The following is a 19,732-nucleotide window of genomic DNA, read 5'->3' as shown; positions in this document are numbered from 1 at the left end:
TTAATTATGTGGCCATTGAGGTTCACACGAAGGTTAAAGCATGGTTCCGAGTTCCCCAAGTCTCATTAATAATATCTCATATACAGTAACACATTATAAACACGGCGTGTATGCAATTTCGGGAATTCTTCTGCAAAGAAAACAGTTTCGATGTCTCATTTCTTTTCTTTTTTTGTATTGTCTTATAAATATTCTAAATATTCGATAATGTTTTCTCGGCCCTTCTTATCGAGTAGAATTTCTCAATTGAAACGACATTTATGAATGAATTAATTGGTACATCAAATGATAAAAATGTATACTTAATGTTCACAGTTTGAATGGAACAGCACTTACTGTGGACTATTTTAGGAGTCGGTCCCACATCGGCGGATGTCCTAATGTATTAATCAGGGGGAGAACTAGCAACGGCATGCTGTCTGAGTTTACTTCCTTTAAATTTGAACATATACCTTTTAAAGTCGGTATTGTATCTGCAACGTTAGACAATTTATAGCTCAAATCAAAATTGGTTCTTTCAAGAGCCGAGATGAAGTTGACTTCAGGTCAGGACGTGATTCAAGCGTGTGCCAAGACTGTAACAAAAACTGCTTCGCGGAGAGAGTATGTTCGCAGTTGTCAAATACGGCCTGGCGATAAGCAGTATAATTTGATAAGGTCGTGCTGGGTGAATTGATACCTATTTACATGTTAAGTATAGCTTGATTCGTTTTTTTAACCTTCATAGAGCTAGTCACGTGGGCGTTATTTGTCTTGTCAGTGAAAGCAAGGAATTACATTAGAATATACTGATTTTTTAGAATTAATAGTTTAACAGTTATAAAAATGTATAAAAAATAATGATTTCAGACAAAAAAAAAACGAATTTGGTAATAATTGTATGTACAGATTTGACCTTACGTTATTTCATAGCAATTTTAAAGGAAAATAATCATATACAAGTACATTGAAAAAATATGTGATTAATATGTAATTATGCAAACAGAATGACTTTTTAATGGTATCTTCGAAATTTGAATTTCTACTTCCGTTTCAAAAGAATTTAGAATTAAGCACAATACATTACATATGAATACGATCTTTTGTATGTAAAACACACACTATAAGCCTTCCCTCTAATCTCTGTAGTATATTATGTTAAACTGTTATGTCTGCGCTGTCGGGTATGTAATACACACACTGTCAGCCTTCCCTCTAATCTCTCTAGTATATTATGGTAAACTGTTTTGTCGGCGCTGTCGGGTATGTAATGCACACACTGTAAGCCTTCCCTCTAATCTCTCTGGTATATTATGTTAAACTGTTTTGTCGGCGCTGTCGGGTATGTAATGCACACACTGTAAGCCTTCCCTCTAATCTCTGTAGTATATAATGTTAAACTGTTATGTCGGCGCTGTCGGGCATGTAATACATACACCGTAAGCCTTCCCTCTAATCTCTGTAGTGTATTATGTTAAACTGTTATGTCGGCGCTGTCGGGTATGGAATACACACACTGTAAGCCTTCCCTCTAATCTCTCTAGTGTATTATGGTAAACTGTTTTGTCGGCGCTGTCGGGTATGTAATGCACACACTGTAAGCCTTCCCTCTAATCTCTCTGGTATATTATGTTAAACTGTTTTGTCGGCGCTGTTGGGTCTGTAATACACACACTGTAAGCCTTCCCTGTAATCTCTCTAGTATATTATGTTAAACTGTTTTGTCGGCGCTGTTGGGTCTGTAATACACACACTGTAAGCCTTCCCTGTAATCTCTCTAGTATATTATGTTAAACTGTTTTGTCGGCGCTGTTGGGTCTGTAATACACACACTGTAAGCCTTCCCTGTAATCTCTCTAGTATATTATGTTAAACTGTTTTGTCGGCGCTGTTGGGTCTGTAATACACACACTGTAAGCCTTCCCTGTAATCTCTCTAGTATATTATGTTAAACTGTTTTGTCGGCGCTGTTGGGTCTGTAATACACACACTGTAAGCCTTCCCTGTAATCTCTCTAGTATATTATGTTAAACTGCTTTGTCGGCGCTGTCGGGTATGTAATACATACACTGTAAGACTTCCCTCTAATCTCTGTAGTATATTATGTTAAACTTTTATGTCGGCGCTGTCGGGTATGTAATACACACACTGTGAGCCTTCCCTCTAATCTCTCTAGTATATTATGTTAAACTGTTTTGTCGGCGCTGTCGGGTATGTAATACACACACTGTAAGCCTTCCCTCTAATCTCTCTAGTGTATTATGGTAAACTGTTATGTCGGGGCTGTCGGGTATGTAATACACACACTGTGAGCCTTCCCTCTAATCTCTCTAGTATATTATGTTAAACTGTTTTGTCGGCGCTGTTGGGTCTGTAATACACACACTGTAAGCCTTCCCTCTAATCTCCGTAGTATATTATGTTAAACTGTTATGTCGGCGCTGTCGGGTATGTAATACACACACTGTAAGCTTTCCCTCTAATCTCTCTAGTGTATTGTGGTAAACTGTGATGTCGGCGCTGTCGGGTATGTAATACACACAATGTAACCCTTCCCTCTAATCTCTGTAGTGTATTATGGTAAACTGTTATGTGGGCGCTGTCGGGTATGTAATATCTCTGTAGTGTATTATGGTAAACTGTGATGTCGGCGCTGTCGGGTATGTAATACACACACTGTAAGCCTTCTCTCTAATCTCTGTAGTGTATTATGGTAAACTGTTATGTGGGCGCTGTCGGGTATGTATAAATGTAATACGCCTACTTGATGCATTACATCCTCTCTAATCCCTTCGGTCAATCATTGCTGAGATTAACAATCAAAATTTAGCATGATATCTGGGACAATCAGCCAAACACCGGATTTAAAGCGGCCGTGGTGGTTTGTTTACCCCCTCCCAAGACACTCCCTCTCCGCCTAACTAGTTCAAACTGTTCTCTCAGAAATATGTGGGACCAGCAGAAAATCCTTACGTGTTCGCGTTGTAATCTACACGTGCACAATCCTACTAATCCAGTTATCGCCTGTAGAACTTGTTATAACTCCGCTCAATTAGCACCATTCCCTCAAATCAAAGTCACTTAAACACAGGTGCTACAATTAAATCAGCACTGTGTGTTCCACCAGAAACCTACAAATTTGATTTCCCAGGAATGTATCTGTGTAAATTCTATTTATTTTGTTCATTTTGCAAAATTTCCAATACTCCTTCTCATCCGCTAAATTCTTCTTACACTGCATATTTATGTTGCAATCATAACACTATAGATTGTTACGACAACTGTAATTTAACGCACTCTTAAATATCAGAGGACTGCAAAATAACATAGACAGAAAAGTAACAAAAACAGGCGTCTGTAGAACTGTTTAAGATAAAAACGCTCGTATCAATTCTTGATAACACTTCTTGCATTCTTAACATATATATTTTCAAAACATGATAAGTGATAAAGTTTTTCATTATATATGAAACATTGACTTAACATATTTTGATATAAACTTGATTTGTTTTACAGAAACAATGAAACAAGTTAAGTTTACAAAAATTATGAAACAAGTTATTTTAACTTATATCAATCACTTTTGTTGGCGCGGATGGTTGCGCGCGTGCGTGGGGACTTGATGTGGGAGGAAGCCGGAGTACCCGGAGAAAACCCATGTGATCGGGCAGGTGACCCCCATACCATTTTACGTCCGATCAGGGAATCGAACCACGGCCTCCTTGGAGAAAGGCGAGTACGTTATCCAATGTGCCACCCGACCACACAACAGATATTTTTAAATGCTATGGTTATGGTTTTTTTATTTCAGTTCTTAATTTCACGGAAAGATAATAGTCAAAGTTCTTGTAAACCAATATCCTTATTCGTTTAGTACAACAGTCATACTCATTTCGTAGATCTGCGTGTCGGCTATGACAATTTTTAAAACAAACTGATAACTGGTATTTTTAATTATTGAAATGTGCGCAATCGTTTTCCGGAAATCTACATTTATTTAAAAATTAGAACTTGTCCGTAGGATTCTGTGAGATATCAAATATACCCCAGTGTGGCGACATTTAATGTATCAAGCAGACAGAAATTAAAAGGAGGCGAGAGATGTAGAATCAGGATATTGAAGGTTCCGTTTGTGTATGCATATGGTCAATGTACTCATAGCCATGTCTAGCCCGTATCCTTAACGCCTGTTTCATTTAAAGAATTCATTTTCAAATTTTAAAACGAAAATAAAATTTTCTAAAGTGGCAATTTCGAATTTCAATTCTGAACTCCTCGCAACAATAACAATTATATAAAGAAAGGAGCCCTGACCTGCCCGCATTGGAAACGATAATTCCGGAATAATGACATGATTAAAACCCGTTTTATTGTAAATACCGGATAAATGGACTAATATATATATATAAAAACCTGTAATAATACCAATTTTAGCTTTGTGCGGGTAAGCGATTATTAGCTATTGATTTAGATGCATACTATACTGGCGTGGAGGAGAGCCGGCATACCTTGGAGACATGGAGGACGAGTAAAAAACATTGTCGACGCGTCTCTCTATAAATCGTAGCTTGGTAAACATGTTTACCGTGAAAACGCGATTGCAGGACACCGAGAACAAGGCGGTTAAATTTTAGGATGGCAGAGAATACGCCGGTTTTATTCTGCTTCGACATTTTTTCAAACATTGTGATTAATATTTAAACGAAAACAAAATGAATGCACATGAAATTGAATTCAATAAACTTTTGGAATTCTAATGTGAATTTTATAATACGTTAGAATGGTATATATATGCCGTTTGATGAAATATAATGCAAGATGTTTTAAATCAAGTTAAAAAGTCAGAATGAGATAGACAAATGTTTTATAATACGTTGTTGCGTTTGTATTATCCAATTATCAAAACAATATTGAGTTACCTTCCCAATATAAATATCAAATCTCTCCGAAACAGCTACTTCTGAGTACACTATATTACGTTGTCCTTGGTACAATTTGGAGCGAGCATTAATAAGTTGGAAAAATTTTGGAACAATGCATATCGTACCTTTTGCAAAAAAATATGTTTGAGGTTAAAGAGTGTTGGAAACAACAAGATGCAAAAATCTCACATTTCCTGTGTGTTTTATACATATAGATACAGAATTTTACATGTGTCGATTAAGTTTGTTTAAAAACACAGAAAACACAATTTCTAAATATAAGAATGTATAGACAGAAAGATAAGTTTATAGATGTTGCTAGAATATAGAAACATACGTAAATATCACGTTTTTATGTTTAAACATGAAACCGTATAAATTGTTGAGGCATTCCTTAATTTACACCAACCACGATTGTTATCGCACAACGTCCGTCCATCGTGCGCACATATGTGCGCAAGCAATGATCGTCCAGCTTTTTATCGTTCGCCCATCGTGCACACACCGTTCACACACCGTGCACACATCGTGCGCACACCGCACATCGTGTAACGTTGTGCGATCCCACAACTGTATGTCCTTTGTGTAATGACATACTTACCTGACACAAACCGTATCACTAGTGGTCAATTAGCGTGGTGTACGCAACACTTACTATATATAGTACAGCACCATTGTTTACCTTAGTTTAGGCTAAATAAAATCTATTGCTTCGTATATATTAAACAATAGGATTGGGCAAAGGTTAAGCGAATGTATACAAGTTCTCTACTCAACAATTGCACAACTATACAAATGGTTGCTTTGCAAACAATTGGGGGGGAAAACAGAAAGAAACGAAGAAGAAATAAGAAGGAAGTTCATGGGAACGACAGATGCATGAGACATATTATAAACAATAATGTAAGATCATACAACAATGTGAGTATATATTATTGCAAAATATTAAAAACGTTTGGTTATCATTGTGTCAAGCATAAAAGCACTAGACTTGCTTTTTATAGTTGATTCTACAAAAACACTTTAAAACTGGACGGCTACGGATTGTTGGTGACGGCAGATAGTAGGATAGACCGAAAGAAGAACGGGCAGATAAGGACAGAAACGATAGAATGTAACAGAAATCTACAAACTAGAGAAAGTAACACTTACCGCCTTAGATCAACGTAATCCAATGTCTGGAGTGATTTGTCCGACGGTCAGACGGATGGGCTAATGGAGCGACTGTGTTCCCTAACGGCGGTGTCCGTGGTCCAGTGGATATGAGAAGAGCTCAATTTTCGCAATTGCCTTAGAAGTTATATTTCTGAAATGAAGAATTCGGATCGGAGTAAGGAACAAAGGCAACGGCTTTTTTACAACTTAATAATCGTTGTAGCCTCGGGTCGCGGAGTCGTAAAAATTTCCGTCACTTTAAAACGCCATAACAGTGTAGTCCCCGGGGCACGTCGAATGGTGTTTAACGACAGCTTTGACCAGACAAATCCAAGGCCCATCAGTCTATACATTCCTTTAATTCAATTCAATTATCACACATAACTTTTGTTTGGCAAATTATGATCACAAACGTCTGTGGATGTTCCATGTGTCACAAGCTTGAGCTGAGTTGGACGGTATTGAGGTGAGGTGACGTAACGCTGATTTAGAAGTCGATCTTCCCCAATTTTACGACGACGACCGCTCTTTATGCGTAACACATATCCTGGCCGTTAATTGATATATAAACTATATTATACGTTTAAGTACATGTAGGTAAATGCATTGGCCTTGTATCAATACAATACAAAGTATCAATTTCCTCTCAAGTAATGCCTCGCTCAACAGCAACCTACCAACACGAGGCTACAGATTGTTACACGGTAATACAAACCTGAATGTACATTACTGGTTAAGCTATCCACCGAAAGGAGATCTATAAAATGTTTTCTTAAAAAAACAGACTTAAGTGTTGAAATAGTTTTCGTCTTCGGTGACGTCTTGGACGTCATATAATATTCAATATAAGACTTGTTTTGTGTATGACTTATACACTCCTTGCAACATAGTAATACGTACAAGTCCGGGAAATAGTTTTTTTTACATATTAATTTTGTACATTCACATATTTTTTATTACCACGTTCATTATATATTATGCTTTTAGGAAGACAAATATCATTTGAATCTTGCTCCTCGACTATCACATGAGAAACCAACCGATACGATATGATTCTGATCCACCTGTAGTGAAATAAAATTGATTGAATATTTATTTCAAAGTGAAGGACACACGTAATAAATTTAAATGACAATATGTGCATTTAATATACAGCCAAATTATAAAATCTGTCAGATAGAATCACTATTGATTGATGTGTCCATGATGACGACACAATATTATATAATTGTTTTAAATTGTACTGAGCTGACAGCAGAGGATTTTCGAGTCCTATTCCGTCTTTGCGTACTGCAGAGTTATCTTCTCTTGGGAGCAGGTATTGATTGTTACATCATTGGTTTGTGTGAGAAAATCACGTCGTTTTCTCAAAAATTGATGACGTTACTCTCACAAACAAGTGACGTAACAATCAATACCTGTTCCCAAGAGAAGATAACTCTGCAATACGCAAAGACGGAATAGTCAGAATATAATCTGTATATCTGTATCTTTGTAAAGACACACACAATACATGTGTTTTTTGCGGAATAAAGAATATCACATTAAAAAGTTGAACGACAAACAGAGGCAGGTTGAACCGTTCAATCATTCACTGAGTTTAATTAAGTTAATTCAATTCTCAAATCAGATGAAATAGATTCGGTTTTATCAATATTAATTAACTAAATAACTTATTAAATCATGATAGAATCTCATATTTTCAATTTTTTTTTAAATTTGTTTAAAAGCATATGATTTAAAACGATCAGGGAAAAAAAGATATAACGGGTTTCTGTTTAGCTCTGATTCGGTTAGCAGGAAAAAGATTTGGAAATAAAAAGATATAGGTGCATACTTTTAATATGTAATTAAAACACTGTGTCATAGGACTAATTAAAACTTATTACTTGAACTTGATTAATGATTTACATAAAAAAAAACACAAAATAATTAAATTAACTAACACAATAAAATCAGGTATAATATGTGATATTATGCCAGATTGTGTAATCTTCCTAACGACATAAAAATAACCACTTGGTTCAATACTTTTGTGAACTTTTTGAAATATTCTTCTTGAATGAATAGTTCAAATGAAAAAAGAGAGAGAAAAAACGAAAACAAACAAAAAGAAAAAAGAAATCTCTTTAATTTTATTAAATGCGTAAATGGTAGAATGTGTCTTTCTATATGATAAGCCTTGAAGTGTATGTAAATATATGTATTATAAAAAGAAAAATTCTCAACAACGAGTCTTTAGTACTTTCATCTCCTTAGGAGATTCTTCAGACTAGATTAAATATTTATATATATATATATATATATATAAAGGTCATCATGCTTGGCCGAGCCTTGAAGGCATTTAACGCTTTGACCAAGTTTGAGGAAAATCGGTTAACATTTTGTCGTAGTTATTGCACAGAAACAAAACCCAGCAGATATTTACGTTTTCGTTATTCAAGTGGCCATAACTCCGCCAAATGGGGTACAATGTAAACACACATATATATATATATATATATAATATATATGTGTTTACATTGTTTATTGTGCAATCCAACTGGTGTACAAGCATTATATGTTTGTTTGTTTGTTTGTTTGTTTGTTTGTGTTTAACGGCCCATCGACAACTGTGGTCATTTAGGGCCATGGTGATTTATCTGTTGTGTTATTTCTCAATACCATTGAGTTGCTTTTTGTGATAATAGAATTAATCTCAATCTGAATTTGAGTAGGATTTTCTTTCAATATAGATTTGAAGATCCGTTTAAGCATCTGGACCAATTGATATGCAGCAACGCAAAGGGCTAGTTGTTGTTGGTCTTTTCGTTGTTTATCTATTTTCTTCAAAACACAAAACGCTAAACGGATTTGATCTTACCCACACAGCGTCGCAATGATAATGATGGGATTTTTGTATTTTTCGTTTAAACGGATTTCGTCTCCCTGACTACAGAAGTGAGAATAGATCAGGTTGGACCAGACATATATTAAACAAAAGTATGTACGTCTGTGGTTTAGTTGTTTCAAAATCTATTGCTGTGACTGTTTTATTTGTTTTTACATCTATTTTAAAGTTGCAAGATACTTTCTGTTTGAAAATATGATATTCTTTTAAATTGTTTCTTATATGTTTTCGTCTTTGTTTTTTTGTCTAACTTTGGGTCAGTTGCTATTTAGGTACGCCTTTGATGAAGTGTTAGTTTCTGTATCTATTTATAGATACGTATCACTACATCTTTGGTCTTCAGTAAACGTTTACTTAAGTACATGTTAAGGTACTTTTCGTCACGGTTACCGAAATCTAAACGTGACCTATTTATAGATTAAAAGGCACAACCTTAGTGTTGATGTAGAAACGAATAGCTGTTTAACTCGCAACTATTATAAAGCGATTTGGGCGCGAATTGAATCAATACTTCAGTGGAAATTTGGCGAGTGACGTCACAACCCGGAGGTGACCCGTGACCCTTTGCAGGCCGTCTGCGGTCCATCAAGGGCCGCGAAACCCGGCGTTAACAAAGTACTTATAGTGTGGAATGCACCGTTTGATTTCTTGCACCAGACTGTATCATTTTCTATCACTGTTTTGGGAGTACTGGTTAGTCGAAACCGGGTCAAAGGCCAAGCGAGGCAGCATTTTGGTGTACATGGGCTGCAGAATGTACTTTATCTGGTCCAAGGCTGTTGTTGGTGTACTTTAAACTTTGACGTGACTTAGTACCTCCACGACAGCTAGGGGGTGTGGATTCCGAACGCCCGGAAACGATAAGGATTCCGGAATGTATCTAGAGACATTCATAAATATGGCATACCTTGTAAAAAAACCGCTAACAAGATGTACAAAACTTTCAAAAGACAACATAACTCAATCAACACTGAATTACAATCCCGCGAACGGAGTGGAACTTCTTCACGGGTGTTTCTGAGTGTTTTATTGTCACAGATAGTAAATTAGTTCATGTTGTTAGTTTTGTAGACCATCCCTGGCACACTTACTTATGATTTGTTTGATAGGCTAATCTAAATTATCCGTGTAACATAAACAACGACCTCCAACAGTTCGTGGTTGTTCGTTGTGTACAGTGTGTGTAACAATATTGAGAATATTTGGTTTCATCAATCAAGATGAACACTCTTATTAATAAAAATATGGACAGTTCGCATTTTACTTAGCCAAACTAACTCCTACGCTTTTGTTTTTTTAATTATTAAACAAACCTCAAAGTTTTACCGGAAGTCATGCTCCACCGGAAGTGTTTCAGCCAACGTTTTGCCGTCGGCTCAATAATGCCTTTAAATATGCTACGCCCCAAGCGAAGTATACCGATATCGTTGTCGAACCGGTTTAATTAGATTGTCATAACGATCCCAGTATCGTTACAATGGTCACTCAAGTCAGTGTCTAATTGACAACCGATACTTAGTAATTTTCGACACCAGAAAATGTGAAACACGTGCTGACTGTCAACCAGTCTTAAAACTACTGATTTTGTTGTTTTAATATATTTTTTCATCGACAACGTATGGCTGAGTTATATATAAACACAATATGTATAGCATTTATAATTTTTCAAGAGTTCAGGGGTTCGAAAATTAAAAAAAAAAAAGAGATATAAATACGATATCGACATTATTTAATAGTTATAACAAGTTTGTTAAAGGTGCTATTTTGGTTTTTTATAAAATGTAACAGGATAATCTTTCAACAATGGCTTTATTACTCACTTAAATGTAATATCGATTTCAAAATACTATATTTTTATAACAGTTGTATACAATACAGCAGATGACGGATCGCTGAGAATGATTTAGCATAGCTAATAACAAAGAGATAAAACAATAGGTTATGTATGTACGACAAGGCCATGCTGTATATTAAAATTCAGTTGCCTGATCAACTTGGCCTAATTATATCACACCCACGCGTATTACTGTAAAGAGATTTCATTGGAGTCGACCTTCCCAATCAACAATCGAGAAACCGTTTCCTGAAATTTGCTCATTCTGAGTTTTTATAATTTAATATCTTTAATAATATCAACTTTATTCATTTTACATTAAATATGAAACAAGTTTTTACAGCTTACACTAATCACTTTTCTTAAATCACTGCTGAGCTTAAAATTAAGTAATTTTCAAAAAATATTGTTGCTTATCTTTTTATAAAGTCATGTGTAGTTCTCATTTTACGAATTTGAAAATAAATTTTCGTTCTAATTTATTTAGTGCTTCGTGGAGACAGGCCCCGTTTTTCAGTAAATATTAAAAGTAATTTTTCCTAAAAAGACTTTTAATTTTTTAAATATTTTCATTCCATCTCTGTTCGAAGAAAGGAGAGAAACAAATTCAGAAACTGCAGACAATTTTTTAATAAATTAAGAAGAACAAAACTTTTCGACAAAGTGTATTACGTCGTTCCCTCTTCATGAACGTGATCATGAACGTGAAGTACGTTGTTCTCTTATAACAATNTCTTACTGTGGAAGGAAACCGGAGTATCCGGAAAAAAGCCACGTTGACGGGTGACCTCAAACCTGTGTACGTCCGATCGGGAGGACGAACCCCGGCCGCCTTGGTGAAAGGCAAATACATTTAATTTGTATACCGAATCTCCACATCAGGGAATAAAGGATCTAATAATCGTAATGGCATTCAAGTATTTTAGACACTATTACGTGTAGTACAATGCTATATAAAACACGGGATTGTGTTACAGCATAATGGTGGCTGATTAATCAATGATACTGTGCTTTTTACACATCTTCACCATTGTCAGATTTCTTAAATCACTGCTGAGCTTAAAATTAAGTAATTTCTCAAAAAATATTGTTGCTTATCTTTTTATATAGTCATGTCTAGTTCTCATTTTTCGAATTTGAAAATGAATTTTCGTTCCTATTTTATTTGGTGCTTCATGGAGACGGGCCCGATTTTTCAGTAAAAAAAGTTATTTTTCCTAAAAAGACTTAATTTTTCAAATATTTTTCATTCCATCTCTGTTCGAAGAAAGGAAAAAAAAAATCTGAAACTACAGACAATTTTTTTAATAAATTAAGAAGAACAAAACCTTTTCGACTAAATGTATTGCGTCCTTCCCTTTTTACACGTGATCATGAACGTGAAGTACGTCGTTCTCTTATAACAATGTAAATGTACGTGCTTTACGTCGTTCTCTTATAACAATGTAAATGTACGTATTTTACGTCGTTCTCTTATAACACGTGTAAATGTACGTGTTTTATGTCGTTCTCTTATAACACTTGTAAATGTACGTGTTTTATGTCGTTCTCTTATAACACTTGTAAATGTACGTGTTTTACGTCGTTCTCTTATAACAATGTAAATGTACGTATTTTACGTCGTTTTCTTATAACACGTGTAAATGTACGTGTTTTACGTCGTTCTCTTATAACAATGTAAATGTACGTGTTTTACATCGTTCTCTTATAACAATGTAAATGTACATGTTTTACGTCGTTCTCTTAGTATACGTGTAAATGAACGTTTTTTACGTCGTTTTCTTATAACAATGTAAATGTACGTGTTTTACGTCGTTCTGTTATGACACGTGTAAATGTACATGTTTTACGTCGTTCTCTTATAACACCTGTAAATGTACGTGTTTTACGTCGTTCTCTTATAACAATGTAAATGGTCGTATTTTACGTCGTTTTCTTATAACACGTGTAAATGTACGTGTTTTACGTCGTTCTCTTATGACACGTGTAAATGTACGTGTTTTACGTCGTTCTCTTATGACACGTGTGAATGTACGTGTTTTACGTCGTTCTCTTATAACACGTGTAGATATACATGTTTTATGTCGTTCTCTCATAACGTGTAAATGTACGTGTTTACGTCGTTCTCTTATAACGTGTTAATGTACGTGTTTTACATCGTTCTCTTATAACACATGTAAATGTACATGTTTTACGTCGTTCTCTTATAACACCTGTAAATGTACGTGTTTTACATCGTTCTCTTATAACACATGTAAATGTACATGTTTTACGTCGTTCACTTATTAAACGTGTAAATGTACGTGTATTAAGTCGTTCTCTTATAACGTGTGAATGTACGTGTTTTACGTCGTTCTCTTATAACACGTGTAGATATACATGTTTTATGTCGTTCTCTCATAACGTGTAAATGTACGTGTTTACGTCGTTCTCTTATAACGTGTTAATGTACGTGTTTTACATCGTTCTCTTATAGCACGTGTAAATGTACGTGTTTTACATCGTTCTCTTATAACAATGTAAATGTACGTGTTTTACATCGTTCTCTTATAACAATATTAATGTACGTGTTTACCTCGTTCTCTTATAACGTGTAAGTGTATGTGTTTTACGTCGTTCTCTTATAACACGTGTAAATGTACGTGTTTTACGTCGTTCTGTTATGACACGTGTAAATGTACATGTTTTACGTCGTTCTCTTACAACACGTGTAAATATACGTGTTTTATGTCGTTCTCTTATAACACCTGTAAATGTACGTGTTTTACGTCGTTCTCTTATAACACCTGTAAATGTACATGTTTTACGTCGTTTTCTTATAACACCTGTAAATGTACGTGTTTTACATCGTTCTCTTATAACACATGTAAATGTACGTGTTTTACGTCGTTCTGTTATGACACGTGTAAATGTACATGTTTTACGTCGTTCTCTTACAACACGTGTAAATATACGTGTTTTATGTCGTTCTCTTATAACACGTGTAAATGTACGTGTTTTACGTCGTTATCTTAATACACGTGTAAATGTTCATGTTTTACGTCGTTCTCTTCTAACACATGTAAATGTACATGTTTTACGTCGTTCTCTTATTAAACGTGTAAATGTACGTGTATTACGTCGTTCTCTTATAACGTGTGAATGTACGTGTTTTACATCGTTCTCTTACAACACGTGTAAATGTACGTGTTTTACGTCGTTCTCTTATAACACGTGTAGATGTACATGTTTTATGTCGTTCTCTCATAACGTGTAAATGTACGTGTTTACGTCGTTCTCTTATAACGTGTTAATGTACGTGTTTTACATCGTTCTCTTATAACAATGTAAATGTACGTGTTTTACATCGTTCTCTTATAACACGTGTAAATGTACGTGTATTACGTCGTTCTCTTATAACACGTGTAAATGTACGTGTTTTACGTCGTTCTCTTATAACACGTGTAAATATACATGTTTTACGTCGTTCTCTTATAACGTGTAAATGTACGTGTTTACGTCGTTCTCTTATAACGTGTTAATGTACGTGTTTTACATCGTTCTCTTATAACAATGTAAATGTACGTGTTTTACATCGTTCTCTTATAACGTGTTAATGTAAGTGTTTTACATCGTTCTCTTATAACACGTGTAAATGTACGTGTTTTACGTCGTTCTCTTATAACACATGTAAATGTACATGTTTTACGTCGTTCTTTTATAACGTGTAAATGTACGTGTTTACTTCGTTCTCTTATAACGTGTAAATGTATGTGTTTTACGTCGTTCTCTTATAACACGTGTAAATGTACGTTTTTTACGTCGTTCTCCTATAACACGTGTAAATGTACACGTGTAAACGTGTAAATGTACGTTTTTTACGTCGTTCTCTTATTACTCGTTTTAACGAACGTGTATTTCGTCGTATTATACATATTGTGAAGACCTGTGTATAAGTGTCAATCGTTTACGTATGTGACGGTGCACGCGTATCTATACACATCACGTTTTATTAGTGTACGCCTATGATGACAACACTTTGGCATTCGTTTGACAATGTACATTGTACACGTATGTTACAGCAGTGTACGCGTACACTGAGCACATCAATCATTATATGTGACAGAGCACATCAATCGTTATATGTGACAGAGCACATCATTTTTATATGTGACAGAACCTATATGTGACAGAGCACATGCGCATGTGGACGTCAATCGTTATTAGAAGTTCGACACAGTGAACATATGGCAGTGTACGTTTTAATACACAAGGCAATTTTTGTATCCATGTGTGACAGTGTCGTCTGCATGTACATACTAAAATATCACATGCTTGAAACAGTGTACTCATATTTGTGCATGTTATTTTTTTATTACGTGAGTGAATGTACGTTTGTAGGATACGTTAATATTTATTATGCGTGTGTGACAACGTATCCGTTATTTTTATTAACACAAAAACGTATGACACGTGTATTATCGTACGCGTTTAATGACAGCTATTGTTACTGGTAAATTTAAGTCTATGTCTTTATGTACGTGTGTGACAGTAAGCACGCGAACCAGTTCTTACACTTTTGTGACGACGAACACGTAAATGTACGTGACAACTCTTAGAATATGAGTGACAGTGTACAATATAAACTAGGTTCCATGAGTGGTTGACATTGCACGCGTATCTGTAAACACGTATGGGTCGGTATACGCGTACACGCCAATACACTTTTTAAAAGTTTGACGTGGTACGGGAAATTCATCATAACGCGCGTTCATAATAGTGTTAGGTATACTTTATGTACACTTAAGCCGTATTACGCGCGTGTAACCATACACGCGAACATGTATTAGACAACCCCTATTTCACGTATTAGATGTATGCGTACTGTACACTAACCCTAACTACGCATGCGTGATTATATTCGGAAAAGGTAGACAACACTACTTCCATATGTGTGGATTCAAACTTGTTTAAATGGTCGGAAACTGCTATCAATAGTACGGTTGACTATACGATATCGTTGACTCAAAAACAATGCCTATGGCAAAGTGAATGATAGCGACAGGCCAAAAGAAGTGTTAACCTGATGCATTTCTTCATTGTACCTCACCTCGATCTCTGAACATTTTGCTTAATCCCAAACTAAAGTACATATATAATAGTTAATGTTCGCATGTGGAAGGGAGACAACTCGGTCAATCTACAGCGTACCCAGTCTACCGCCAGGTGGTGATACTGTTTAGTATTAATGAAAATGGCGGCGACTGTAAAAGTCAGTCTGGAATGGCATATAAAAAAACTCATAATTTTCTGATTTTTCCGGCTACAACCGTAATGCAGTTCCATTTCCGTGGTATTCGATGTCAATTGCTTTCACTATAAAATAAAGATAAGTTTATGCCTAAATCCTATATGATTTGCCATCACGCATTTTATAGGAGCTACTGATTAAACGTCAGTCAGATGGTATCATAAGATTTCTGTCGCAGCACCCGTTTTACAGTGAAAATGTGATAAAGGGGACATCATTTTGTAGCAGAACCGCGAGCAAAAAGAGGTAGACCTGAATTGAAAATCAAATGGAAAAACACATGCTAAAGTTTATCATGTTTATCCCACCCACTGGTCATTGGTTACAATAGAACGTTCCCTCGGCATTTCCTGCCACTGGAATTGACTGTACCTAGAAATAGGTATAGCGGAACCTGTATGCAGGTCTAGATTATACATGAGTCCGGATTATACAGGATTACATAAAATGTCCGGTGTATACAGGTGTCCTGAGTATACAGTGTTCCCCCTAAATAGTTTACACAGAATATAAATACATTTTTTTTTTAATTATTTATTTTAATGAGGAAAACAGGCTTGCAACATTATTGTTATATATAATTCTTTGTGTAATGTTTTTGTAGTTTGATCCATTTCATGTAGTAAAATGCAATAAAATTGAATTGAATTGTATTTGTACTCACCGAATCCTCGTTGTAGATCGACGTTATCCGCCGGAGACTTCCTTGGGTTGTTCGCCAGTCGCTAAGTTAGGGGTCAATGCTGAGGTGTACCGAACTTTGCCTCATCGGAAGACAAAGGAATTTACTCTGAAAATGTAATTTTTGCAGTTACCGTTACATTTTCTATAGCAGAAAACCTGTTCAACAATTCATAGATAAAATATCTCTAACTTGCTACATGTACTGTCGATCCATGTCAAGACGTTTTTGTATATTCTGTCTTAGATTCGTGCCGATTCGTTGCGAGACTGTAACTGAACCGTTTCTTTACAAACAAAACATGAAGTCGTAATTCAACATTTTCTTACACACACCAGTCAAAATGAGGCTATAAACATAAGTAAGTATACTTTAAAAACAAGTTGTTTTTCTGGTTTTCTGACGGTACTTGCATAATTGGAACAATAACTACAAAACTGTTTTCTTGGTGGCTAATCAGTTGAATTTGTAGTTACCTGTACTTTAAGAAACAATAATGTCTGACTTCAATTTTTTTTCTCATCCATAACTTCTTGACATTTCTCAGTAAACTTTGTTCACGAGACACAATAAATACAATTACAAACATAAACACTGTTCGCTGAAGGCAAGGCAGGGTCTACCGGATATGAAAAAGGGAGGTCAGTCTAATGAGACTATACAGGTATAGATACTATAAAGTACGGGGCGCTGTTTGCTAAAAAAAAAAAAAAAAAGATCTCAAAGATGTTTGAAGTTCAACATTCGTGAGTCGAAGTATCGATGTTTCGAATTTGTCCTAATAGTTCGAAACATCGGAGTTTGTATAACGTACTGCGCTCTAGAGCAAATATTGCAAGACAGATTTTACTGTATATATTAGAGAGGTGACCTTTTAATTTCGAAGGTATTGATGAAACTTTGGCCACTCGAGTTGTTTCTATTTTATTAATAGAAAGGGTTTGTATATTAAAACAAGTAGATCATAACGGTATACTGACAGACTGCACTGATGTACATGTACCGGCTATCAAGAACAAATACTTTTTTTTTCATTTTTTTACACAATATCAGTCATAAATTGTAGTTTAATGCATTAAACATCGTTCATACAGCACGCAATTTCTTAACACGAAAACTCTGAAATAAATTTGAAAAATAAAAAGATAAAAATTAACTTTGTGCTAGATGGATTCTTTATAAATGTATTAAAAGGGCATTTAAACAGCTATCTGATTTCTGTTTCTCATTTAAACCATTAACTTTATGTGTTATTTCAGATTTATCGAGTAGATTGAATTCGGTTGTCATTTCAATCATAGGCCATGTTATCTACTGGCTATAAACCGGAAGTAGACGGGTGTTTAAAAGGAGACTTCCTTATTTATAAAGTTTGTACACCAAAGTGGGAGCAGCCGTTATTCAATACTTATGGTATTAAAAGTTAAAACAAGACATTATAAACTAGGTCTCAACATTTTCATAAATTTAATAGCAGAAAACAATTCGACTGGAAAGGATATTTATGAAAACATAAATTCACTGAATCACAAGATGTAATTAAACTAAATGTGTTAAGAAAGGCGCTAACGATAAGGAGTTTAGGTTTCCGGCAGTCATTATCACCAGTGCTCCGAACACCTCATACTAGTTATGTACTTGCTGTTCTTTATTTTCGATAAATGTATTTAAAGGGCACCTCCTTCAGTGGCGTAGCGTACATGTATGCTTGTATGCTCAAGCAAACACTAAAATGTTCAAGATTTTTGTTTTTTAATCATAGATTTTATTAAAATCTGTTTCTATGATTAATATCCGTCTCAATCATAAAAAAGGAAAGAAATAAAAAAATATTCTTGACCCTTTTAGTGTGATTAAATAGTGTTGTTATATCCATACACAGTGAAAATCTAGAAGGTTTATATACAATTATAAATATAAAAAAATACTTAGTGAAGTTCAAAACTAATATTATTCATATAAAAGTCTGGTTTTACTTGTGAATGATCAGACTTAAAGGATGTCCCAGAATCCGAGTTTGCTTCTAAGGCCTAGTAGAATTGTTTTCTTTTTCATCTATGGGAGGGGCTTTTTTCGTCTATGGGAAGGGTACCTCACCCTCCCACCCCTTCTCCCTCCCCCGGCGCTACTTTATGTGCTAGATTCCAACTTACTACAAGTTTCAAAATCCTCTCGGAGATAAAGTTATATATGGGAAAAAACAGGTAGCATCGTGTGTTCTATATTGATTACCGTACTTTCATTTGACTTACGGCTTAAATGATTATACTGACCGCTTTTATGTCCATCTCTGACCATCACAGCAGTATCGCTTAAATCTCCTTTCCGTCTCTATAATCCAACGACCACACAACACACGTTTTCTGAAAAAAAAAGCATACACCATTACATGTTTTTCCATGCAGTAGCGCTTGTGTACCACTTCGCGACGAAATGCTTAAAATCTTTCCGAATTATTACTTTTACACCTAAATTAAATTTAAATTCTGCCGGGGGCAGGTGCGACTATTGGTGTGTATCTGATCGGTAGGGTTTTAAGTCATGTTCTGTAATGAACCAGGCCGACAGAGGGACTAGTGGGAGACGATTTATATCGTTAATATTCATGTTTGCAGATAAAGATCCTGGGTTTAAAATGTAGGCTTTTTGTTTGAAAATCTCGTAAGCCAAGATCCGTTGAACGCTTAGATGTTGTAGCACTGCATGGGTACAATTTTATATCTAATATGTTTTATTACTTATGTCAAAATGAATTACCCTGTGGTGATTAAAAAGGTTGTTATTAACATATTTTATTTCATTTTTCTTATTTTATTTTTTAATATTTCGATTTTCATTGGTACATGTATACAATACGTAGACATCGTTTCAAGGTATTTGCAAAATTACGTGCTTATTTTTCCGGCTCCAACCGTAATGCAGTTCCATTTCCGTGATATCCGATGTCAATTGCTTTCACTATGAAAAAAAAGAGATAAGT

The 19,732-nt window shown here is 35.2% G+C and overlaps 1 protein-coding gene across 1 annotated transcript in view; it reads right to left on the bottom strand.

Moving 5' to 3' along the window:
* LOC110452245 (protein Wnt-11b-2-like) overlaps positions 1-19,104 on the bottom strand; it is a 69,900-nt gene extending 50,796 nt beyond the window's left edge. The window contains exons 1-3 of the mRNA XM_021500631.1: positions 19,026-19,104; positions 16,735-16,860; positions 6,054-6,207 (exon numbers count right to left, since the gene is read on the bottom strand). The gene's annotated coding sequence lies outside the window, so the exon portion shown is untranslated. The remainder of the gene's footprint in view (positions 1-6,053; positions 6,208-16,734; positions 16,861-19,025) is intronic.
* Between the last annotated feature and the right edge of the window lie 628 nt (positions 19,105-19,732).

This window comes from Mizuhopecten yessoensis, unplaced genomic scaffold, assembly GCF_002113885.1.
Source record: "Mizuhopecten yessoensis strain PY_sf001 unplaced genomic scaffold, ASM211388v2 scaffold6505, whole genome shotgun sequence".
NCBI lineage: Eukaryota > Metazoa > Mollusca > Bivalvia > Pectinida > Pectinidae > Mizuhopecten > Mizuhopecten yessoensis.
This window is presented reverse-complemented; position numbering and strand designations above follow the sequence as displayed.